At 37.9% G+C, this 27,655-nt stretch overlaps 1 pseudogene; it reads right to left on the reverse strand.

Moving 5' to 3' along the window:
- Positions 1–1,783: 1,783 nt before the first annotated feature.
- Positions 1,784–26,876, reverse strand: LOC107816595 (putative transcription elongation factor SPT5 homolog 1; annotated as a pseudogene).
- Positions 26,877–27,655: the final 779 nt, after the last annotated feature.

Consider the following 27,655-nt stretch of genomic DNA (forward strand, 5'->3'; position numbering starts at 1 on the left):
TGAGCTCAAAAATAAAATTTGTGAATATGAACCTCAACCCTCTATTCTGCCCCTTTTTGCCAGCGATCATCGCGCCTGCGGGCCTTGGGTCGCAGCTGCGACGCCGCATCTGCGGAAAATTCCCCGCAACTGCGGAAATCACTTAAGAGGGCTGGGTCCGCATCTACGGCAATGGGGGCCGCACTTTCGCGTTCCCGCCTGCGGAACACTGTCCGCTTCTGCGGTCTTGCTCCGCGCTTGCGAATCCTTGGGCGCATCTGCGAGCATCGCAGATGCAGAAATTCCTCGCACCTGCGAGCCCTGGTCAAGCCTCCAAATGCAGCATCTGCGCCTGGTCTTCCGCACGTGCGAGCCCGCACCTGCGGTCTCCCCTCCGCAGGTGCGAAACACCAGAACCAGCAAAACTCAACAACTTCCCTAAGTCCAAAATTCATCTGCTAAGCATCCGAAACACACCCGAGGCCCCCGAGACCTCAACCAAATATACCAACCAATTCTAAAACACCATACAAACATATTCGATCCCTCAAATCACATCAAACAATGCAAAAATCACGAATTACCCTCCAATTCAAACTTAAAGAAACTTGAAACTTCCAACTTCGACAACCGATGCCGAAACCAACCAAATCACGTCCGGCTGACCTCAAATTTGTACACAAGTCATATTCAACACTACGGACTTACTCCAACTTTCGGAATCGAAATCCAACCCCGATATCAAAATTTTCACTACCGGTCCAAATCTCCAAAAATTCTATTTTCGCCATTTCAAGCCTAAATAAGCTACGGACCTCCAAAATCACAATTTGGATACGCTCCTAAGTCCAAAATTACCTAATAGAGCTAACGGAACAGACAAAATTTCATTCCGGAGTCATTTTTTTACAGTCCAGACTACAGTCCAAATCCTAAGGCTTAAACCTCCATTTAGGGACTAAGTGTCCCAAAACACTCCAAAAATCAAAACGAAACCTCCCGACAAGTCACAATAGCAGAAATAGATATGGAAAAAGTAGTAAATAGGGGATCGAGGCTATTACTCTCGCCCGGGTTGTTACAATTGTTGAACCTTTTAGGTGTAATTATTAAAAATTAATTATCTTAATTAACTAAAAATAATTTAATTAATTTATAATTATAGAATATATTAAGTAGTTGTAATACTTATGGAAATATCTCAATTTGTTTTTATTTGTATAGATGGAACATCGTACTTGGATGTACAATAGAAATTATCCTAATCGACGGGGATTGCTGGAAGATTTTGTAGAAAGGGTTGATGACTTTATTAGACCTGCAATGTCACTTTCATCATACCAAATTGAAGGAGTAATTAGGTGCCCTTGTGTCAAGTGCGATTGTGTGAAGTTTAAAAAATTGGAGAAAGTTAAGTTTCATCTTTATAGGAAGGGGTTTATAGAGAATTACTTTTGTGTGGACTAATCATGGAGAGATCGATGGTAGCCGTAGAATATTTCATAATATGGTTGTTGGTGAAAGTAGTAGGTCAGTAGAGAATAGAAATCATGATTCTAGAATTCAGGATATGGTTGCGGATGCTTTTGGGATGCACTCCGGGGGTGAGCCCAATGAATATATTGAACAAACTCCTAATGATGATCAGGAATGTAAAATAGACATGATAAAATAAATGAATAAGAAGAGGCCTCCGTGTGCTGCGGATCGTAACATGGAATGTAGCTCACTACAAAATTTCCTCGGCAGTTGTGCCTATGCGCCAAGATGACCGCCAAATGTACCTCTCTCAATGCCTGCACAATTAGTGCAGAAGTGTAGCATGAGTATGTAAATCAACGCGTACCCAGTAAGTATCTAGCCTAACCCCAAAGAAGTAGTGACGAGGAATCGACATCGACACTTACTAGTGGTCCAATAAATCAGATATAATAAAAATAAATAGGTATAAGGCATGGCAGGTAAAACAGTGAGCACAAATATAAGTACATAATGTAATCCTCAACTGAAGAGTAAACACGAAGTCCTCAAATACCAAGTACTTCCTCAAATGGAATACATAATGGTCAGCACCAAATAAACGGTCACATCTCAAGTAAGAAAAACGTACGGGTACACTAACTTCTTATCAAGTATTGCGCATGATGCTGCCGAGGAGAGCCACCCTATCTCATAAGAGTAATGGCATGATTTACATGCCGTGATGTACGGCCCGATCCAATAATAGTACTGTTGAGGGGTTCAGTCCGATCCCATAATCATGTACACTGGCGATGGTCGACTGGCACGAACCTTAGATGTATCTCATAATATTGCCGAGGCGAACGATCGGATCCCATAATGATACTGCTGAGGCATTCAGCCCCATACCATAAGAATAGTGAAACTTGACGTGTCACTAGCCTCACTCACGAATATATGTGTGAGTTATGAGATTCAAGAAACTTTCGGACAAATCCGTACAACACGAGGAAAATCCATAAAAGGAAGTATACTCTCTACTGCTAATCAAGTAGCTCGTCAAATATCTAAAATCGCAAGTCCGATAATTTACCCAAGTCTACTCTCGGGAAAAATTGTAAATTAAAGCACTTAAAAAGGCAAGAATAACTCAAATATTACAATTAAAGCTTGGGGTGTGTCTAAGTCTACCCCAACCTAATTAGGAATTCTAGCATACGCACTGACACTCGTCACCTCATACGTGTGTAGCTCTCACAACATGTAGCATATAACAATTATAGCACCTACCAGGTAAATTCCCCCTCACAAGGTTAGAGAGGAGACTTACCTAACTTCAAAATCCGATAACCGGCTCCAATGCCTCTCTAACTCCTCAAATCAACGCCAAACTTTTCGAAACTAGTCAAATAACGTGCAAATCAATCAAAATATACCCAAAGACTCATAATTTAACAATTAATAACAATTCTCAATTCCGCCCGAAAAGTCAACAAAGTCAAACCCTAAGCTTACGCACCTGGATTCCAAAATATTTCGAAGATAATTATTACCCATAGCACCACGAACTCAAATATATAATTTATTCTCAATTCTATGTCCAATTTCGTGTTCAAAACTCAAAAATACCATTTCTAGGTTTTCTTCCAAAATCCCACAATTTCTACCAAATTCTATGTTAAAATTCATATATAATCCATGTATTTAACTTACAACAAGTGAAAATAACTTACCTCATGATAGATGATGAAAATGGCTCCTCCAAATCACCTAAAAATCGTCCAAGCAAGGGAGAAATGAGTTGAAATGAGAAAAATCCCGACTTGGCTAACATATAATCTGACAGGCGTCCTTATTCGCGAATGCGGCATGTGCCTCGCGTTCGCGAAGCACAAACTAAGCTCCATATCCAAATCCTTCTTCGTGATCGCGAGACCAGGCTCGCGAACACGATTCCTTACCTGGACGGAACACTGCGAACGCGACCTGACCTTCGCAAACGCGAAGGCCATTCTCCAGACCCAGCCTCACCTATGCAAACGTGATGCACCTCTGCCCTCCCCCCTCCCCCACACAAACCTCTTGAACGTGAGTCCTCCATCGCGAACGTGGAGCATAAATTCCCAGCAGCCAAAAATCCTTCTTCGCGAATGCGTGTATCCCATCGCGTTCGCGAAGAATAACACCAGAAACCAACACCGACAGCAACAAATTATCCAAACTTGGTCCACAACCACTCCGAAACATATCTAAGACCTCTGGGACCCGTCCAATCATACAAGACAATCTCAATACCTTATTCAAACTTGTCCAAAGGCTAGAAATACCACGAATAAAATCAAATCCACGAATCGACGATCAAAACCTTCTCTTAATTGTCAAACATTCAAACTTCGTCGAATGCGTCTGAATCATACTTAGACATTCCGGATCACAACCAAACTTCACGCACAAGTTCCAATCAATAAAATGAACATATCCAAGGTCCCGGAACACCGTCCGGAGTCCGATAATACCAAAACTCACTCCAAGTCAAACTAACCAAGTTTCAAAACCTTCAAAATACAAACTTTCGGTATTAAGCGCCGAAATGCTCTCGGACCATCCGATACTCAACCCGAATATACACCCAAGTCTGAAATCAACGTGCGAACCTATAGGAACCTTCAAATCCCGATTCTGAGGTCGTTTAATCAAAACTCAAACCTTGGTAAACTCTTCCAACTTAAAACTTCAGAATTGAGAATTATCCTTCCAAATCAACTCCGAACTTTTCGAAAATCAAAACCAACTATACGTGCAAATCATAATACATGAAGTGAAGCTACTCAAAGTTTCAAACCGCTGAACGACATGCTAGAGCTCAAACGGCTGGTCGGGTCATTACACTTGCCCAAGTAGTTTCAATCTTCAATCTCAATTCAAAATTTTTGTAGCAGTTATACAAACAACATAAACCCAATTTATATATACAGTCAAATCTCTCTATAGCAATGTTTGTTATACACCTATGACATCATTTAAGGTTTAAATATATTTTAGTTGTTATAAACAAAAATTATCCAAAAATTAATTTTTTAGTGTTACATATAAAAGATAAGAAAATTATTCAAATTTAAATACTCAAAAGATACGTAAATTTTACTAATTAAATATTAAAGAAAGCTAACACATTATCAATAAATTTGTAGAAGAATTAAGCTCTAAAGCATACATTTTAAAACTACTAGAAGAGTAAATTCTTTTTAAGATTGATGGAAAAACTCTGTAATTGTAGCTTGTTTCGTGGATTCTAATAATCCAGTCTCTTACTAGCGATATAACGCTTGAATTAGCGAAGAAATCAAAACTCTCAACAAAAGGATATCTAATAGATTTCCCTTGAAGATAATCTAAGAGGTTAAAAATTGAATCTTATATCTCAGTCCAAGTAGCAGTAGGTTGAGGTCAAAATCTTTAAACTTATTATTGATTATCTTATTAGAGATTCTACATGGATTTTATAGAGGGGTAATTTTACAAAGAGCGTACTCCTATAAAGATAGATATTGCTTTTAGGTAAAAAGTTGTTATAGAAAGGTGAAATATAACATAAAATTGGTTCCGAAAAAAATTTAGCTTTTATAGTGAATGACTGTTATTTACATTTTAAAAAAATTATAAAAAAAAAGAATGTTGTTATAGAGAGGTCTGACTATACAACATTATTCTTCTTCCTTTCCGTGTTTCAGTCTGAAATTTTAATTAAACCCAACTCTAATCTTTAGCAAACTCACTCAAAATTGAGATATAAGCTCCATAGGATATTATCAATCGTTTTCAACAACATCAAATCCAAACAAATAACAATTTTACAAAACACGATTTTCAAATTCAAAGCTTCAAACTTTTTTACTAGGCAGCCGATAGAGTTTAAGCTCTTAACTAATTGTATGACTTTGTTTATACTGTAAATAAGAACGATTTCAATTTGGATATTGAAACTTCAACTGAGTTAAAATGGAAATAAGGCATTGACCCAGTCCATCACTCTGTTAACATAAAAACTATGCCTTTGGTCCTTAAAAACTTCAATTTACGTCCTGCATTTAACTCGCTATCATAATCCCCGATTCTAATAGCGTATTAAGTTTGAATGGTGGAATTAGTGTACTCAATTTTGGATGAAGAGGTTTGAATTTTGGGGAGGAAAAAGAAAAACAGAAAATGGAGAAGATTGGAGCCCAATTTGTTACTTTATACAGTATACAATTGGTAATTATATATGAGATATGCAATTAAAAAAGAACCTCTATAAAAGTAATAATATGTTTATAATTAAGCATATCTACGTAAAAATTCCTAAAACTAAAGGCTGTATTATTTTACACGTTATTATATATTTCTATTAAGAGGGAAGATTTCCCGACTTACTAACCCTTTTTTAAAAAAAATATTTCTTTTTCACACAATAAAAGTTTTGGTTGCCACCGCATAAAATTTCCTGAAAATTAGAGGGTTTTCTTTTTTCTTTTGGGCCACCCCTAAAACCAACTTACTTTTTTTTCTTTTGTGCCACCCATCAAATGTTGTTCAATCCCCAGGCAAAATTGTATGCAACCAAGATTTTTAAACAATTAAAAAGTAGCACAACATTCAAAAATTAAACTAATTTGATTATTTCATCCAGTAATGTTTAGAAGTTGTCTTCATCATAGATGGGTGGAGTGGAGTCTATGGTATTTCACTTCCCAAAATATATCTAAATGGTTCCCTAAAATAAACAGAATAATAGTTAGACAGTGAACACTAAAACACTCAACAACTCAAGGTTTGCAGCGATATACTTACCGAAATTGTGTTGAAACGTTAACATTATCCCAAAAATGATTGCGTTCAACTGCAGGAATTATCGCAGTCAGCAAAGAATGAAAGTAATCAAAAGATGGAAAAAACAGAAAGTTGAAAAAGGAAATCTCTGCCTAAATTTGGATGACTGTCCAAAAATCAGAAAGAGGGCCCTTTGTGTTTAAGGAATCACCTTTGGTAACTAAAGCATCAGCATGTACTCTTCCACATCTATGTCTTCCTCCATCTAGAGCACACCAAGCATAAAAATTGAGAGACTAATGACTAAACAGAGAACAGCAAAATAAAGATCACAAATGTGACAAATAGCATTTAACTTAAAAGTCAGATGATCAGATGGACTCCACATGTGAATAAAATTTAAAAATATAACTTAAAATATCAAGATAACACCATTATCAGAAACTTACAACTCATAGGTGGGCCACCTCTAAATGATCTTGTTGGAGCATGTGGTGGAGTTCTGAGATTCGCAAATCTTGATGAGAAGGGGTGACCCTAGAGGAGTTCCGTCGTATGCACAATATTCAGCCCGCGAGACAATAATTAAGATAGAATTGTTGGGAATAAACCTCACATAAATAATATTCACGGTAATAAAATCGAAATAATAACGTGGCATCGAGATACGATAATTAACAAGAGAAAAAAAGTGACAACGACACCAAGATTTTTACATGGAAAACTCGTTTGAATAAGAAAAAAAATAACGGCCCCGAGACGAGCAACTAATATCACTATAGCAAGAAATTTTATAATTTGTAGGTCCGAGTAAAATAATTTAAAGACCACTACAACACTCAAAAGAAATAACCCTCTTTTGATATTTCTACCTCACTACAATATCTTTCACTCTCTATTTTTCTCACAAACTATTTTTTTTACACCATGTTTGTGATGCCTCACTCTTTCTTTCTCTCTTTGTTGGGGTGTAGAAATGAGAGTTAAAGCTCTCCTTTTATAGCCGAAGTCTCACTCTCTAAAGCCTACTATATTTGACAATTTGCACACACTTTTCCTTCTTTTTCTTCAATGTTGACAATTCAACAAAGTTGGCTATCAAACTAAAGAAATTCAACAAAGTTGGCTAACAACCCAAAGAAATTCAACAAAGTTGGCTACCAAACCAAAAAAAAATTTCCTTAGGCACATGCCTATTACTTTGACTTTTGAATGAGATGGGTCACTTCAATATCCCCATCCAGTCTCATTCATCTAGAGGAGGTAGTATTGTCTTCTAGTTTGAGTGTATGCTGACAAGTTCTTTGAATAGCTCGAACTTGTCTCTTGGTACCACCTTGGTCAACATATCAGTAGGATTTTCACTCGTGTGAATCTTTTTGACCTGTAAAGATTCGTTCTCAACCTACTCACGAATCCAATGATATCTCACATCTATATGCTTTGTTCTTGAATGGTACATGGAGTTCTTGCTCAAGTCTATTGCACCTTGACAGTCACAATAGACGACATACTCCTTTTGATGCAATTCCAGCTCTTGAAGAAACCACTTGAGCCATACCATCTCTTTGCCAGCTTCAGTAGCGGCAATATACTCCGCTTCAGTTGTAGAGAGTGCGACACACTTCTGCAACCTTGATTGCCATGATATAGCTTCCCCTGAAAATGAAAACAAATATCCAGTAGTGGATTTTTTGTTATCAATGTCACCTGCCATATCAGCATCTGTACAGTCCTTCAAGATTGGATGAGATCCTCCAAAGCACAAACAATCTCCCGTGGTACCTCTCAGGTACCTGAGTATCCACTTGACTTCTTCCCAGTGTTCTTTTCTAGGATTTTCAAGAAATATGCTGACAATACCAACTGCATGAGAAATATCAGGTTTGGTGCTTACCATTGCATACATCAAGCTTCCGACTGCTGAAGAATAAGGAACTCTAGCCATGTTCCCTTTTTCTTCCACTGTTGTAGGACACATCTTCTTGCTCATCTTTAGATGACTAGCAAGAGGTGTGCTGACTGGATTAGCATTCTTCATGTTGAAGCTTTCCAGTACACTTTCAATGTACTTCTCCTTAGACAGCCACAACTTTTTGCTTGTTCGCTCTCGAACTATCTGCATACCCAGAATTTGTTGTGTTGGACCGAAGTCCTTCATATCAAATGACTTGGACAAATCTCCCTTCAACATTGTGATCAGCCCCTTGTCTTTTCCTATAATTAACATGTCATCCACATACAACAACAAAATAAAAAAGTTTTTGTCAAAAGATCTTTTGAAGTATACACATGGATAAGAATATGTCTTTGTGTAAGTTTGACTTTTCATAAATGAGTCAAACTTCTTGTACCACTGCCTTGGTGCCTGCTTCAATCCATAAAGACTCTTATTCAGTTTGCACACCATGTGTTTCCTTTCAGCTACTTCAAATCCTTCTGGCTGCTCCATATAAATCTCCTCTTCCAAATCTCCATGAAAAAATGCAGTTTTCATATCCAACTGCTCCACTTCAAGATCTAGGCTAGCTGTTAAGCTCAAAATTGTTCGAATAGAAGTCATTTTTACAACAGGTGAGAAACTTTCTTCAAAATCAATATCTTTCTTTTGTTTGAAGCCTTTTACCACCAATCGAGCTTTGTGTCTGACCAGCTTGTCATTTGCATCTTTCTTGAGTTTAAAGACCCATTTGCATTTTAGTGATCTTTTACCCTTTGGAAGTTCAACCAGCTTGTGCGTGCTATTTTTCTGTAGAGATTCCATCTTTTCTTGCATGGCTTTCATCCACTAGTTCTTTTCTGGATGAGACACCACCTCCTTAAGACTTTCTGGCTCCTCTTCATCACAGATGAGGACATACTCCATGAAAGGGTACTTATATGACTCTACCCTTGCCCTCTCTGATCTCCTCAGAGGTTGAGGTTGTTCTTCTTCCTGAGTGGGGTGCTCCACTTGCTCGACACCATCATCAAGTTGCTCCTCTTGCTCAATAACCTCACCAGGTTACTCCCCCTTCTCGAAAACCTCGTCGGTCGTACTTTCTGCACTTGTGGGATAGTTAGAAAAATAAGGAATGGTAACAAGGTAAGGAATTATACCATTCTTGGCCTTTTCTGACATATCATCGGCAGTTCCAACTTCACTTTCTCAGAAGACTACATCTCTACTTCTGATGACTTTCTTCTTTACAAGATCCCACAATCTGTATCCGAACTCTTCATCTGCAGATTTGATCAATATATAGGGAACAGATTTATCATCTAGCTTTGTTCTCTGCTCCTTTGGTACATGCGCAAAAGCTCTGCAACCGAACACCTTCATATGCGAGTAGGACACCTCCTTGTTGGTCCAAACTCTCTCTAGGATGTCAAACGCCAACGGAACTGATGGACTCCTATTGATCAGGTAACAGGTTGTCTGAACTGCTTTACCCCAAAATGACTTAGGCAGTTTAGCCATTCTGAGCATGCTTCTCACCTTCTCCACTATAGTGCGGTTCATCCTTTCGGCTACGCCATTATGCTGTGGGGTTCTAGGAACTGTCTTTTCATGTCTGATCCCATGGCTCGAACAGTAATCTTCAAATTCCCTTGAAGTGTACTCATCTCCATTGTCACTTCGGAGACGCTTTAGATTTTGGCTTGTCTCTCTTTCCACCATAGCATGAAACTTCTGAAAAACTTGAAACACCTGATCTTTGGTTTTCAAAATATAAACCCATAATTTTCGTGAAGCATCATCAATAAAAGTAACAAAATATTTGTTCCGTAGTCCCAAAGTAAATATGCAAGACAAGGGGGATCTACCGAAATACCGTTTCGTAGTCCCAAGTAAATATGCAAGACAGAGGGATCTACCGGAATACCGTTCCGTAGTCCCAAAGTAAATATGCAGCGCAAATAATAGAAATACAACTACATCACGAATTCTTATGATTTAGACTAAGTACAAGTCAATGAAGAAGTAAGAAATTCATTAAGCATGTTGCACAGAGTTCACATAAACAATTAAGACACGTAGACATGTTGTTCTAAACTAAACAGGATAATTACATATGCTAGTGTAGCTCAGTTAAGGAAGACACGTATTTTACTAAATGAAAATGGAGTTTTGCAACAATAGCACGTGTACGCACTTGTCACCTCACGTACACGGCGCTCATATATCAAAAACAGTACCAAATCCTAAGGGGAGTTCCCCCACACAAGGTTAGACAAGTCACTTACCTCGAACCAAGCTCAAATCAAATCCGAAATCACACTCTTGACACGAGTATCCAACTCCGAGTGGCCCAAATCTAATTAAAACCAATTACATAACATAAATATAGCTACAAGAAACTAATTTAGCTAACGAAATCAAAGCTAAGGCAAGAAATTAGAAAAACACCCAAAAAGTCTTCCCGGGCCCACGTCTCGAAATCGGGTAAAATTTACCAAATATGAACACCCATTCACTCACGATATCACTCGTACCAAAATTATCCAAATCCGATGTCTAAATCCCACTCAAAACTAAGAAATTCGGTTGGGGAACTTTTCCCCCATTTTTCCAACTTTCTCACTCAAAATCCTTAATTAAATGAAGAAAACAACTAGATTAATGAAATACAACTAAAAACAAGTTAGGAATCGTTACCCCAAAGCTTTCTCTGAAACTCCCTCAAGAAATCACCTTCTCTTGAGCTCAAAAATCAAATTTGTGAATATGAACCACAACCCTCTATTCTGCCCCTTTTTGCCAGCGATCTTCGCGCCTGCGGGCCTTGGGTCGCAGCTGCGACGCCGCATCTGCGGAAAATCCCCCGCAGCTGCAGAAATCACTTAAGAGGGTTGGGTCCGCATCTACGGCAATGGGGGCCACACTTTCGCATTCCCGCCTGCGGAACACTGTCCGCTTCTGCGGTCTTCCTCCGCGCCTGCGAATCTTTGGGCGCATCTGCGCTCGCAGATGCGGAAATTTCTCGCACCTGCTAGCCCTGGTCAAGCCTCCAAATGCAGCATCTGCGCCTGGTCTTCCGCACGTGCGAGCCCGCACCTGCGGTCTCCCCTCCGCAGGTGCGAAACACCAGAACTAGCAAAACTCAACAACTTCCCTAAGTCCAAAATTCATCTATTAAGCATCCGAAACACACCCGAGGCCCCCGGGACCTCAACCAAATATACCAACCAATTCTAAAATACCATACGAACTTCTTTGATCCCTCAAATCACATCAAACAATGCAAAAATCACGAATCACCCTCCAATTAAAACTTAAAGAAACTTGAAACTTCCAACTTCGACAACCGATGCCGAAACCAACCAAATCACGTCCGGCTGACCTCAAATTTTGTACACAAGTCATATTCAACACTACGGACTTACTCCAACTTCCGGAATCGGAATCCAACCCCGATATCAAAATTTTCACTACCGGTCCAAATCTCCAAAAATTCTATTTTCGCCATTTCAAGCCTAAATAAGCTACGGATCTCCAAAATCACAATCTGGATACGCTCCTAAGTCCAAAATTACCTAACAGAGCTAACGGAACAGACGAAATTTCATTCCGGAGTCGTTTTTATACAGTCCAGACTACAGTCCAAATCCTAAGGCTTAAACCTCCATTTAGGGACTAAGTGTCCCAAAACACTCCAAAAACCAAAACGAAACCTCCCGACAAGTCACAATAGCAGAAATAGATATGGGAAAAGTAGTAAATAAAGGATCGAGGCTATTACTCGCGCCCGGGTTGTAACAATTGTTGAACCTTTTAGGTGTAATTATTAAAAAGTAATTATCTTAATTAACTAAAAATAATTTAATTAATTTATAATTATAGAATATATTAAGTAGTTGTAATACTTATGGAAATATCTCAATTTGTTTTTATTTGTATAGATGGAACATCGTACTTGGATGTACAATAGAAATTATCCTAATCGACGGGGATTGCTGGAAGATTTTGTAGAAAGGGTTGATGACTTTATTAGACCTGCAATGTCACTTTCATCATACCAAATTGAAGGAGTAATTAGGTGCCCTTGTGTCAAGTGCGATTGTGTGAAGTTTAAAAAATTGGAGAAAGTTAAGTTTCATCTTTATAGGAAGGGGTTATAGAGAATTACTTTTGTGTGGACTAATCATGGAGAGATCGATGGTAGCCGTAGAATATTTCATAACATGGTTGTTGGTGAAAGTAGTAGGTCAGTAGAGAATAGAAATCATGATTCTAGAATTCAGGATATGGTTGCGGATGCTTTTGGGATGCACTCCGGGGGTGAGCCCAATGAATATATTGAACAAACTCCTAATGATGATCAGGAATGTAAAATAGACATGATAAAATAAATGAATAAGAAGAGGCCTCCGTGTGCTGCGGATCGTAACATGGAATGTAGCTCACTACAAAGTTTCCTCGGCAGTTATGCTTATGCGCCAAGATGACCGCCAAATGTACCTGTCTCAATGCCTGCACAATTAGTGCAGAAGTGTAGCATGAGTATGTAAATCAACGCGTACCCAGTAAGTATCTAGCCTAACCCCGAAGAAGTAGTGACGAGGAATCGACATCGACACTTACTAGTGGTCCAATAAATCAGATATAATAAAAATAAATAGGTATAAGGCATGGCAGGTAAAACAGTGAGCACAAATATAAGTACATAATGTAATCCTCAACTGAAGAGTAAACACGAAGTCCTCAAATACCAAGTACTTCCTCAAATGGAATACATAATGGTCAGCACCAAATAAACGGTCACATCTCAAGTGAGAAAAACGTACGGGTACACAAACTTCTTATCAAGTATTGCGCATGATGCTGCCGAGGAGAGCCACCCAATCTCATAAGAGTAATGGCATGATTTACATGCCGTGATGTACGGCCCGATCCCATAATAGTATTGTTGAGGGGTTCAGTCCGATCCCATAATCATGTACACTGGCGATGGTCGACTGGCACGAACCATAGATGTATCTCATAATATTGCCGAGGTGAACGATCGGATCCCATAATGATACTGCTGAGGCATTCAGCCCCATACCATAAGAATAGTGAAACTTGACGTGTCACTAGCCTCACTCACGAATATATGTGTGAGTTATGAGATTCAAGAAACTTTCGGACAAATCCGTACAACACGAGGAAAATCCATAAAAGGAAGTATACTCTCTACTGCTAATCAAGTAGCTCGTCAAATATCTAAAATCGCAAGTCCGATAATTTACCCAAGTCTACTCTCGGGAAAAATTGTAAATTAAAGCAATTAAACAGGCAAGAATAACTCAAATATTACAATTAAAGCTTGGGGTGTGTCTAAGTCTACCCCAACCTAATTAGGAATTCTAGCATACGCACTGACACTCGTCACCTCATACGTGTGTAGCTCTCACAACATGTAGCATATAACAATTATAGCACCTACTAGGTAAATTCCCCCTCACAAGGTTAGAGAGGAGACTTACCTCGCTTCAAAATCAGATAACCGGCTCCAATGCCTCTCTAACTCCTCAAATCAATGCCAAACTATTCGAAACTAGTCAAATAATGTGCAAATCAATCAAAATATACCCCAAAGACTCATAATTTAACAATTAATAACAATTCTCAATTCCGCCCGAAAAGTCAACAAAGTCAACCCCTAAGCTTACGCGCCTGGATTCCAAAATATTTCGAAGATAATTATTACCCATAGCACCACGAACGCAAATATATAATTTATTCTCAATTCTATGTCCAATTTCATGTTCAAAACTCATAAATACCATTTCTAGGTTTTCTTCCAAAATCCCACAATATCTACCAAATTCTATGTTAAAATTCATATATAATCCATGTATTTAACTTACAACAAGTGGAAATAACTTACCTCATGATAGATGATGAAAATGGCTCCTCCAAATCACCTAAATATCGTCCAAGCAAGGGAGAAATGAGTTGAAATGAGAAAATTCCCGACTTGGCTAACATATAATCTGACAGGCGTCCTTATTCGCGAACGCGGCATGTGCCTCGCGTTCGCGAAGCACAAACTAAGCAACATATCCAAATCCTTCTTCGTGATCGCGAGACCAGGTTCGCGAATACGATTCCTTACCTGGACTGAACACTGCGAACGCGACCTGACCTTCGCAAACGCGAAGGCCATTCTCCAGACCCAGCCTCACCTATGCGAACGTGATGCACCTCTGCCCCTCCCCCCTCCCCCACACACACCTCTTGAACGTGAGTCCTCCATCGCGAAAGCGGAGCACAAATTCCCAGCAGCCAAAAATCCTTCTTCGTGAATGCGTGTATCCCATCGCGTTCGCGAAGAATAACACCAGAAACCAACACCGACAGCAACAAATTATCCAAATTTGGTCCACAACCACCCCGAAACATATCTAAGACCTCCGGGACCCGTCCAATCATACAAGACAATCTCAATACCTTATTCAAACTTGTCCAAAGGCTAGAAATGCCACGAATAAAATCAAATCCACGAATCGACGATCAAAACCTTCTCTTAACTGTCAAACATTCAAACTTCGTCGAATGCGTCTGAATCATACTTAGACATTCCGGATCATAACCAAACTTCACGCACAAGTTCCAATCAATAAAATGAACATATCCAAGGTCTCGGAACACCGTTCGGAGTCCGATAATACCAAAACTCACTCCAAGTCAAACTTACCAAGTTTCAAAACCTTCAAAATACAAACTTCCGGTATTAAGCGCTGAAACGCTCTCGGACCATCCGATACTCAACCCGAATATACGCCCAAGTCTGAAATCAACGTGCGAACCTATAGGAACTTTCAAATCCCAATTCTGAGGTCGTTTAGTCAAAACTCAAACCTTGGTAAACTCTTCCAACTTAAAACTTCAGAATTGAGAATTATCCTTCCAAATCAACTCCGAACTTTCCGAAAATCAAAACCAACTACACGTGCAAATCATAATACATGAAGTGAAGCTACTCAAAGTTTCAAATCGCCGAACGACATGCTAGAGCTCAAACGGCTGGTCGGGTCATTACACTTGCCCAAGTAGTTTCAATCTTCAATCTCAATTCAATATTTTTGTAGCAGTTATACAAACAACATAAACCCAATTTATATATACAGTCAAATCTCTCTATAGCAATGTTTGTTATACACCTATGACATCATTTAAGGTTTAAATATATTTTAGTTGTTATAAACAAAAATTATCCAAAAATTAATTTTTTAGTGTTACATATAAAAGATAAGAAAATTATTCAAATTTAAATACTCAAAAGATATGTAAATTTTACTAATTAAATATTAAAGAAAGCTAACACATTATCAATAAATTTGTAGAAGAATTAAGCTCTAAAGCATACATTTTAAAACTACTAGAAAGTAAATTCTTTTTAAGATTGATGAAAAAACTCTGTAATTGTAGCTTGTTTCGTGGATTCTAATAATCCAGTCTCTTACTAGCGATATAACGCTTGAATTAGCGAAGAAATCAAAACTTTCAACAAAAGGATATCCAATAGATTTCACTTGAAGGTAATCTAAGAGGTTAACAATTGAATCTTCTATCTCAGTCCAAGTAGCAGTAGGTTGAGGTCAAAATCTTTAAACTTATTATTGGTTATCTTATTAGAGATTCTACATGGATTTTATAGAGGGATAATTTTACAAAGAGCGTACTCCTATAAAGATAGATATTGCTTTTAGGTAAAAAGTTGTTATAGAAAGGTGAAATATAACATAAAATTGGTTCCGAAAAAAATTTAGCTTTTATAGTGAATGACTGTTATTTACATTTTAAAAAAATTATAAAAAAAAAGGATGTTGTTATAGAGAGGTCTGACTATACAATATTATTCTTCTTCCTTTCCGTGTTTCAGTCTGAAATTTTAATTAAACCCAACTCTAATCTTTAGCAAACTCACTCAAAATTGAGATATAAGCTCCATAGGATATTATCAATCATTTTCAACAATATCAAATCCAAACAAATAACAATTTTATAAAACACGATTTTCAAATTCAAAGCTTCAAACTTTTTTACTAGGCAGCCGATGGGGTTTAAGCTCTTAACTAATCGTATGACTTTGTTTATGCTGTAAATAAGAACGATTTCAATTTGGATATTGAAACTTCAACTGAGTTAAAATGGAAATAAGGCATTGACCCAGTCCATCACTCTGTTAACATAAAAACTATGCCTTTGGTCTTTAAAAACTTCAATTTACGTCCTGCATTTAACTCGCTGTCATAATCCCCGATTCTAATAGCGTATTAAATTTGAATGGTGGAATTAGTGTACTCAATTTTGGATGAAGAGGTTTGAATTTTGGGGAGGAAAAAGAAAAATAGAAAATGGAGAAGATTGGAGTCCAATTTGTTACTTTATACAGTATACCATTGGTAATTATATATGAGAAGGGGTGACCCTAGAGGAGTTCCGTCGTATGCACAATATTCAGCCCGCGAGACAATAATTAAGATAGAATTGTTGGGAATAAACCTCACATAAATAATATTCACAGTAATAAAATCGAAATAAGAACGTGGCATCGAGATACGATAATTAACAAGAAAAAAAAAGTGACAACGACACCAAGATTTTTACATGAAAAACTCTTTTGAATAAGGAAAAAAACCACGGCCCCGAGACGAGCAACTAATATCACTATAGCAAGAAATTTTATAATTTGTAAGTCCGAGTAAAATAATCCAAAGACCACTACAACACTCAAAAGAAATAACCCTCTTTTGATATTTCTACCTCACTACAATATCGTTTACTCTCTATTTTTCTCACAAACTATTTTTTATACCATGTTTGTGATGCCTCACTCTTTCTTTCTCTCTTTGTTGGGGTGTAGAAATGAGAGTTAAAGCTCTCCTTTTATAGCCGAAGCCTCACTCTCTAAAGCCTACTATATTTGACAATTTGCACACACTTTTCCTTCTTTTTCTTCAATGTTGACAATTCAACAAAGTTGGCTATCAAACTAAAGAAATTCAACAAAGTTGGCTAACAACCCAAAGAAATTCAATAAAGTTGGCTACCAAACCAAAGAAATTTTTTCTTAGGCACATGCCTATTACTTTGACTTTTGAATGAGATGGGTCACTTCAATATCCCCATACAGTCTCATTCATCTAGAGGAGGTAGTATTGTCTTCTAGTTTGAGTGTATGCTGACAAGTTCTTTGAATAGCTCGAACTTGTCTCTTGGTACCACCTTGGTCAACATATCAGTAGGATTTTCACTCGTGTGAATCTTTTTGACCTGTAAAGATTCGTTCTCCACCTACTCACGAATCCAATGATATCTCACATCTATATGCTTTGTTCTTGAATGGTACATGGAGTTCTTGCTCAAGTCTATTGCACCTTGACAGTCACAATAGACGACATACTCCTTTTGATGCAATTCCAGCTCTTGAAGAAACCGCTTGAGCCATACCATCTCTTTGCCAGCTTCAGTAGCGAAAATATACTCCGCTTCCGTTGTAAAGAGTGCGACACACTTCTGCAACCTCAATTTCCATGATATAGATCCCTCTAAAAATGAAAACAAATATCCAGTAGTGGATTTTTTGTTATCAATGTCACCTGCCATATCAGTATCTGTATAGTCCTTCAAGATTGGATGAGATCCTCCAAAGCACAAACAATCTCCCGTGGTACCTCTCAGGTACCTGAGTATCCACTTGACTGCTTCCCAGTGTTCTTTTCTAGGATTTTCAAGAAACATGCTGACAACACCAACTGCATGAGCAATATCAGGTCTGGTGCATACCATTGCATACATCAAACTTTCGACTGCTAAAGAATAAGGAATTCTAGCCATGTTCCCTTTCTCTTCCACTGTTGTAGGACACATCTTCTTGCTCATCTTTAGATGACTAGCAAGAGGTGTGCTGACTGGATTAGCGTTCTTCATGTTGAAGCTTTCCAGTACACGTTCAATGTACTTCTCCTTAGACAGCCACAACTTTCTGCTTGTTCGCTCTCGAACTATCTGCATACCCAGAATTTATTGTGTTGGACCGAAGTCCTTCATATCAAATGACTTGGACAAATCTCCCTTCAACTTTGTGATCAGCCCCTTGTCTTTTCCTATAATTAACATGTCATCCACATACAGCAACAAAATAAAAAAGTTTTTTGTCAAAAGCTCTTTTGAAGTATACACATGAATCAGAATATGTCTTTGTATAAGTTTAACTTTTCATAAATGAGTCAAACTTCTTGTACCACTACCTTGGTGCCTGCTTCAACCCATAAAGACTCTTATTCAGTTTGCACATCATGTGTTTCCTTTCAGCTACTTCAAATCCTTCTGGCTGCTCCATATAAATCTCCTCTTCCAAATCTCCATGAAAAAATGCAGTTTTCATATCCAACTGCTCCACTTCAAGATCTAGGCTAGCTGTTAAGCTCAAAATTGTTCGAATAGAAGTCATTTTTACAACAGGTGAGAAAATTTCTTCAAAATCAATATCTTTCTTCTGTTCGAAGCCTTTTACCACCAATCGAGCTTTGTGTCTGACCAGCTTGTCATTTGCATCTTTCTTGAGTTTAAAGACCCATTTGCATTTTAGTGATCTTTTACCTTTGGAAGTTCAACCAGCTTGTGCGTGCTATTTTTCTGTAGAGATTCCATCTTTTCTTGCATGGCTTTCATCCACTAGTTCTTTTCTGGATGAGACAGCACCTCCTTAAGACTTTCTGGCTCCTCTTCATCACAGATGAGGACATACTCCATGAAAGCATACTTGCATGACTCTACCCTTGCCCTCTCTGATCTCCTCAGAGGTTGAGGTTGTTCTTCTTCCTGAGTGGGGTGCTCCACTTGCTCGACACCATCATCAAGTTGCTCCTCCTGCTCAATAACCTCACCAGGTTACTCCCCCTTCTCGAAAACCTCGTCGGTCGTACTTTCTGCACTTGTGGGATAGTTAGAAAAATAAGGAATGGTAACAAGATAAGGAATTATACCATTCTTGGCCTTTTCTGACATATCATCGGCAGTTCCAACTTCACTTTCTCGGAAGACTACATCTCTGCTTCTGATGACTTTCTTCTTTACAAGATCCCACAATCTGTATCCGAACTATTCATCTCCGTATTTGATCAATATACAGGGAACATATTTATCATCTAGCTTTGTTCTCTGCTCCTTTGGTACATGCGCAAAAGTTCTGCAACCGAACACCTTCATATACGAGTAGGACACCTCCTTGTTGGTCCAAACTCTCTCTAGGATGTCAAATGCCAACGGAACTGATGGACTCCTATTGATCAGGTAACAGGTTGTCCGAACTGCTTCACCCCAAAATGACTTAGGCAGTTTAGCCATTCTGAGCATGCTTCTCACCTTCTCCACTATGGTGTGGTTCATCCTTTCGGCTACGCCATTGTGTTGTGGGGTTCTAGGAACTGTCTTTTCATGTCTGATCCTATGGCTCGAACAGTAATCTTCAAATTCCCTTGAAGTGTACTCATCTCCATTGTGACTTCAGAGACGCTTTAGATTTTGGCCTGTCTCTTTTTCCACCATAGCATGAAACTTCTGAAAAACTTGAAATACCTGATCTTTGATTTTCAAAATATAAACCCATAATTTTCGTGAAGCATTATCAATAAAAGTAACAAAATATTTGTTACCGACCATCGATTCAAATTCCATTGGACCACAAACATCAGAATATACCAAATCAAGTATATTTAATTTTCTTTCAGACGATGTCTGAAATGAGACTCTATGCTGCTTACCAAATAAATAGTAGTCACAAGGTTTTACCGTTGTACCTTTGGCATACGAAATGAGTGATTTTTTGGCAAGAATCTGCAATCCCTTCTTGCTCATATGACCCATTCTTTTGTGCCACAAATCTACAAAAATCTCATCTTGTGCCGCGTTCAATTCACCTTAGCTTATTTCTGCATTTGCCCTGAACAACGTGCCATGAGCAACTCCCTTTTCAATCACCAATGATCCCTTGGTGAGTCTCCACTTTTGATTTGCAAAATAGTTCTCGTATCCATCTCGGTCTAAAGCAATTTCCAAGATCAAGTTCATCCGCAAATCAGGTACATGTCGCACATCCTTCGGAACCAATGTGCATCCGACATTTGTCTTGATATAAATGTCACTAATCCCCACAATCTTTGAGTAACTTGTGTTACCCATTCTCACAAGGCCAAAATCAACTGCTACATATCTGCAAAAAAGATCTCTTACCGGTGTGGCATGGTAAGATGCTGTTGTATCAACCACCTATTCTGACTCTGGACCTGATAAGTGCATGCAATCATCTTTCTCGTTTATACAGAGGACAACATTATCATTATTTTACACCATGGCAGTTGTGTTGTCGTCTATCTTCTGGCCACTAGTTTCACCTTTGCCCTTCCTTGGATTTGAGCAATCTCTTTTGAAGTGACTTGGTTGATCACAATTGTAGCAATTTCTAACTCTTGATTTGGATCGGTTCTTAGACTTCCCACGAGCTCCGGATCTACCATAGTTGCTCGAACTCCTTTGATAACTCCTGCCTCTACCTTCTGTGATGATAGCGTGTCCTTGATTTTCAGGTTTCTTTCTCATCTTCTCATTGCGTAGAAGAGCCGATGTGGCATCTTTCAACTCAATAGTAGTATTACCGTGCAGGATGGTTGTTGTCAGATTATCGTACAAAGATGGTAACGAGTTCAACAATAAGATGGCTTTATCTTCTTCCTCGATTTTCACTCCGAGATTGGCGAGCTGTGTGATTAGTCCATTAAACACATTTAAATGTGACAAAAAATTCATACATTCACCCATGTGTAGGGCGTATAGCTGCTTCTTCAGGTACAATTTATTTGTTAGCGTTTTGGACATGTATAGACTTTCCAACCTTGTTCAAATGCCATATGTGGTATCTTCATCAATGATGTTATTTACCACATCATCTGATAAGTGCAACCTGATTGCACTAGCAGCCCTTTCATCTAAGTCAGCTCAATCCTTAGCTTTCATGGTATCAGGCATTTTGGTATCAGCATCTAGTACCTTGTGTAATCCTTGTTGGATGAGCATATCTCTCATCCTTCTTTGCCATGTTGAGAAACCGCTATCTCCGTTAAATTTTTCTATCTCGTATTTTACTTCGGATATTTTTATTTTTCCCCGATTATAGTACTACCGACAGTGAATAGTATTTCTGTGAACGAGTAGAACATGTGCTCTGATACTAGTTGTTGGGAATAAACCCTTCACAGAAATAATATTCACGGTAATAAAAGTGGAATAATAACGTAGCACCAAGATACGGTAATTAACAAGAATAAAAGAGTGACAACGACACCAAGATTTTTACGTGGAAAACCCTTTTGAATAAGGAAAAAAATCACGGCCCCGAGACGAGCAACTGATATCACTATAGCAAGAAATTTTAAACTTTGTAGGTCCGAGTAAAATACTCCAAATACCACTACAACACTCAAAAGAAATAACCTTCTTTTGATATTCACACCTCACTTCAATATCGCTCACCCTCTATTTTTCGCACAGACTATTTTCTTATACCCTGTCTATGATATCTCACTCTTTCATTCTCTCTTTGTTGGTGTATAGAAATGAGAGCTAAAGCTCTCCTTTTATAGCCGAAGCCTCACTCTCTAAAGCCTACTATATTTGACAATTTGCACACTTTTCCTTCTTTTTCTTCAATGTTGACAATTCAACAAAGTTAGCTATCAAACTAAAGAAATTCAACAATATTGCCTGCCAAATCAAAAAAATTTAACAAAATTGGCTACCAAACCAAAAAAAAAAATCTTTAGGCCTATAACTTTGACTTTTTTGAATGAGTTGGAAACTTCAAGAATTGCAAAATCAAAAGCAAGCTCAAATCCTCAAAAGCAAGAAAATACAGACATACAATTCTATCACCGATTGCCCGTGAGCCACCAATCAACACACAATATTGTGTTTTGGCACAAATAAAACCAGCATGCTCAAGGTGATGGCGATCATAAATAAAAACAACTCCTCTGAAGATGTGTTCCACAGGACCTTGTTTTCCCTATAAGTAACGAGAATGGTTATGATGAAAACAAACGCCACTTAAAAACAATGTCAGTAACAGGAATTTCACTTGAAATGCCAATTATTCACTTTGCAAGGACCCTCAAGAACTTTTACCACGTCTTTCACCACTAACTGGTTCTTAAATCAATCTTGGGCATATCCTTTCTTCGCAATTTTCCCTTTGATCTCCCTAAATCTAACAAGTGCTACCTCAGCAGGGGCGGCCCAAGGGTCAAGCCACTAAAGCAAAGGTTTTAGGCCCCCAAATTGGGCCCTAAATTTTTCTTTTATTTTTCTACTCGTATTTGTATTAAGACCCCGACTAATCTAGATTCGTACCGCGTAAGGCCTAGTAAAACAGAGAACACATTTTAACAGAATTTTTTTTAACCGCAGGACTCGAACCCAATATATCTAATTAAGGTAAGTTGGATCAAATACATCTCACAACAATCTTTAGAGGTAGGGTCTAAATATATTGGATATGTTAAAATAAAAAATAAAATATTTTATAAAAAAATAAGATAACTTTTAATTTAGTAGTGATGTAACCGTTTGTGCAAAAAATGCAGAAAGAGAATCACCCTCCTAAACCCTTGTTCGAATATAAATTTTTTCATTATTTAAATTTTACGAGTGACATCATTAGTGAGGTATCTATATGAATTTGGTTCTATTATCTAAGATCAACAATATCTTAGGAGAGACTAAATTATTTATAAAAGAAACTATTAATAACTGATATTAGGCCAAAATTTTATACTTTTAGCACATTACTCGCTTTATATTTTATTGGTTTAAGTGAGTTATTGTGCGACAATTACGCTAAATTGTGTTGTTCTATGTGTAGGAACATCGGAATGAATCATCGATGTTATGATAAAAAATATTTTCCTTCTAAAAGACCCCAAATTAAAAATTGGCTTTAGGCCACCAATTTTCTTGGATCGCCCCTGTACCTCATGTCTATCAGGGACACCTTTAAGGACCTATATTATCGCTCAAATGTGAACAACACAGTTAATAGAATAATTCAAACCTCAAAATTATAGCATTCACCTGGAAAGTTTCACTGTCTACACGTATAATCACGCCAAAACTCTTGTTGCTGCAAAAGGTTATCACTTTAGAAAATTAGCTATTGGTTCGAAAAGGACTAAACTATTTAATGTTACTCTTATAACAAGCAAATGCTTACTCTAGTATTACAAGGTCATGGAGCTTATACTCCCCAATACGAGTGAGACCAGATGTTACTTCAGAGCTCTCAACAACATCATCAGCAAATACACGGAGCTGCAGATATTTAAAAAAACATATGGTATATATCAGCATTGTTCTGAAGGACTTCAGATTAGAGACTCAAATTAATTACCAGATTTGCTCGCCTTGGTAGTATCTGCTACCAAGTTCACCACATGCCCCTCAAAAGAAACAACCATACCAGTTGCACCTTCATACGATGAACCAGATATTACTTTCACGTGAATCCCGGGCTCAAAGTACTTGCAGAGCTCTTTGTCACTAACAGCCAGAGTATCCTGCCAAAGTCAGGGAAACATGTTGATGAAAAATATAGTACTTACTCCTTCTGAGACACTTGATGAATGAATGACACATATTTAAAGAAGGGGGAATACTATACACCTGAAGTTCTTTCACACTTGGTCTGATATGAACAGTATTTTCCTCAACTTTCTCAACACATCCTTTCAAGTTCTTGAGATCCCCCTTCACCACAATAACGCAGTCACCCTACATAAAGTGACCTTTTTCCTACTGGAAAACAAAGTAGGACAAGAGTGGGTTGCTCTAGTGGTGAGCACCCACCACTTCCAACCAAGAGGTTGTGAGTTCGAGTCACCGCAAAAGCAAGGGAGGGATGCCGAGGGTCTATCGGAAACAACCTCTCTACCCTAGAGTAGGGGTAAGGTCTGCGTACACACTACCCTCCTCATACTCCACTGGTGAGATTATACTGGATTGTTGTTGATGTTGTTGTTGAAAACAAAGTAGATAGACCAGCCATATCACCATCCCCACCCCACCAGGTTGGCGAAACCTCTCAAATTCATCAAAAGTTGGCTGTACATTCAGGGTGCTGATTGATTTCATTGCTACTGTCTTGTACAAGAATCCATCTTTGAACTTCATACCTCCAATATCCTCAAAATAGTAACCTGACATCAAGTCTAGCTTACGCTCTACACGTATATTCATCTCTCTACAAACAATGAGAAACAAATTTAACAGTTCTATATAGATCATTGACTGTACTCTTATTGAAACTAGAGATACCAAGGAACAATTACCTAGCTTCATCAGTATTCATAAAGCGTGGCGGAGGAATAAATGGATTTTCATTTGGAACGTCCCTTCCTTCCTACAAAGCATTATCAACAATGCCAGAAGGAATGTCAAACTTTTTCTTACAACATTAAACATTTCTTTTGGATAGGTTAACAGAAATTCTCGTAATTGTCAAAAACCAGCACTAAGTAATGCTGGGAATCTACAAAGGTGTAGAGGTCATCCAGGTCCCAGCAATCCCTTTAATGAGATTAGGAGGTCAAAAAGTTCTTACAACATTAACATTTAACACTCGTGTATGTCAAGAATTCAGAACCTATTAGTCTCTCCTGCCAAATGAAGGCTCTAGCATATGTCAAAGTACAAGAATCCATCAAGTAAACATACCAACTTGTTAGTGAGAGCCTGTAAGTCAATCCGTGGAATTAATTTTACAGTGACTCTCCGTGTATCATAATATACATCCACAACCTGCAAAGCAGAAAGATTAAGGGTGTGTTTGGTATAACCGAAAATGTTTTCCGTGGAAAATATTTTCCAAAGACATTTTCTTGGAAAACAAGTAGTAATCTTATTTATTTTTCGGTATTTGGTACGCAAATTAAGGAAAATAACTTCTCAAGAGTATTCATAAATAATTTAGATACAATAAACATGAAGCCATAAAATTCGAACCAAAAACCTTCCGAACCCACAAATTTCATAAACTTCTGAACGGCTAAACTTTCGAAACCGTGAAATTTCGAACACGTAAACTTTATAATTTCTAAACCCGTAAACTTCCAAATACATAAACCTCCGAACTCATAATTTTGAAACTTGTAAAATTTCGAGCCAGTAAACCGAAAGATAGAAAAAACTAAAACTGAAAATCTATAAAAAAAATATTTATTTTTTTCCCGGGGGAGAGGGGGGGCGAGGGGGTGTGTGTGCAAATAAACGAAAAAATAGAAAATTGAAACTACAAAAAAAAAAAAAAAAATTGTGCAGGGTGGGGGAAGTGGGGTGGGGTGGGGGCGCAGAAATTTGAAAATTACAAAAAAAAAAGTAAAAAAACTTTTTTTGTGCGTGGGTGGAGGGCAGTGGGGGTGGGATTTGGCGGGGGAGAAGGGTGCAGAAAACAAATAGAAATTTGAAAATTACAATAAAAAAAGTAAAAAAAAAAAAAAATTTTGCGGGATAGTAGGATATGTGGTGATGGAAAAAAAACTAAAATTTAAAAAAAAAAAATTTTGGAGAGAGGAGTGGGCGGGTAGGCATGGGGTGGGGTTAGGTGGGTGGGTGTGGGGTGTGGGTGGGTTGGTGAGGGTGGGGAATAGGGTGGGGAAGGTTGAGAAGGAGTTTTAGAAAATGTTTTCCCTTCTCTTGATAAGAAAAATATTTTCTCCAATTTGAGAAAAATGAGTTTATAAGAAAACTGTTTTCCAAAACATTTAAACCAACCAAACGTAGAAAAATTAAAAAATAATTTATGGAAAATGTTTCCTTCGTACCAAACACACCCTAAATATTAGAAGAGAAGATCAAATTTACTCATTGCAGCATATAATGCATAATACTTGACAACCTTTGCAAGGTCTCCCTTGTAAGTTCCCATCTTCATTATGACAATAGTATCCCTGGCAAGCCCAACTGCTTTGCATTTAACCGAAAAGGACATCAGCCATATCTTCTATGGGAACTAGCATTATTTTAGTGGCATATATATTGTGTATACCCTTGCATGCCTGTAACATATAGGCAGCATATAAATAATTGGGTTATTGGTCGGTTACTCAATACACGCATTAGTTCACGAGTGACATTATGCTCAATATGTGTCAAAATAGAGCATAATGTATCGTCTATAACATACCTCCGTCACGTGGGCTTCTTCTTCAGATTCTACGTATATATATCCTTGAAGATGATCAAGGACTAAAACTGATTGAATTTGCAATTCTGGTCCTCTATCAATGGCCTTTTGCATTAAGCAAACTGCGACCTTCCTCCCATGACCAATCTACAAAACACAACGTAGAAATGAATTAGAAGTATTGAACGTTAAGGCAGTGTGTCAACACCATACCGCGCATTTCACTATCCAGAGCTTTGGATCCCTGACAGATGGCAAGAGAGGTAGTTGCTTAACATCTGCTGCTTCTTTATCATACTCCAGATGAGGTGACCTCACATATATTTTCGAAATGCTTCTCGTAATCTCCTCAAGGTCTTCTTCTTGATGACGATATTCATGTCTGGCACCATCCTCATCAGGTATCTCTGCTCCACCAAAATTAAATTAAAAAATCTAAGAATCAACACCAATAAATAAATAAAAAAGGACCATGCGGGGAAAAATAGATATACAAGAATAGGAAAAGTTCAAACTTATGAAAGTAAGATTTATTAACTACAATGTTTTTTGCGATAAGTTTATTCTAGACAGGGAGAAATTCAGGACACGCTAGCTTCGATCTCATAGAATGGAAAAAGAAAATTCAGCAAACACAATGTGGGCTCCACGGGAAGAGTACAAAAATGTGTTGTATAGCTTTTTAACCATGTGATGGTGGAACAGAAAGATAAAACTCAACAACAATGGCATGTAAGCAAAGTAGACATTTTTTCTCTGCCATTTCTATCTTCTACACATAACATGTCAAAATATTGGAATGATAGACAAATTTTGCTTTTCCAATTGAAAAATTAGAAATAGAGACACTTCATTGATACATAAAATTATATTATAATAATAATGGTCCAAGGGTGAAGGGAATCATACTTGTATATTGGCATTTTGATACGAGTTCAATTAGAATCCACTTAGTGATTCCTATTTTGATTGCAGATTCTATACCATTGTAATTAGATAATAGATAGTTGTTAGTTAAGTGCATGTGCAGCACACGTGACCATTAGTGAGAATGTTAGGCCGTTAGTAGTTTGTTAGCAAAGCTGTTAAGAAGTTAGTTATAACTAGCTTTTAGAATCTTCCCTTCCCCTCAACTGCTCGATATATAGCAGAAATCCAACTCTATGAGGTAATTGAGAATCAAAGAAATAAGAATCAAATCT

The sequence above is a fragment of the Nicotiana tabacum genome, chromosome 12 (assembly GCF_000715075.1).
Source record: "Nicotiana tabacum cultivar K326 chromosome 12, ASM71507v2, whole genome shotgun sequence".
Lineage (NCBI taxonomy): Eukaryota > Viridiplantae > Streptophyta > Magnoliopsida > Solanales > Solanaceae > Nicotiana > Nicotiana tabacum.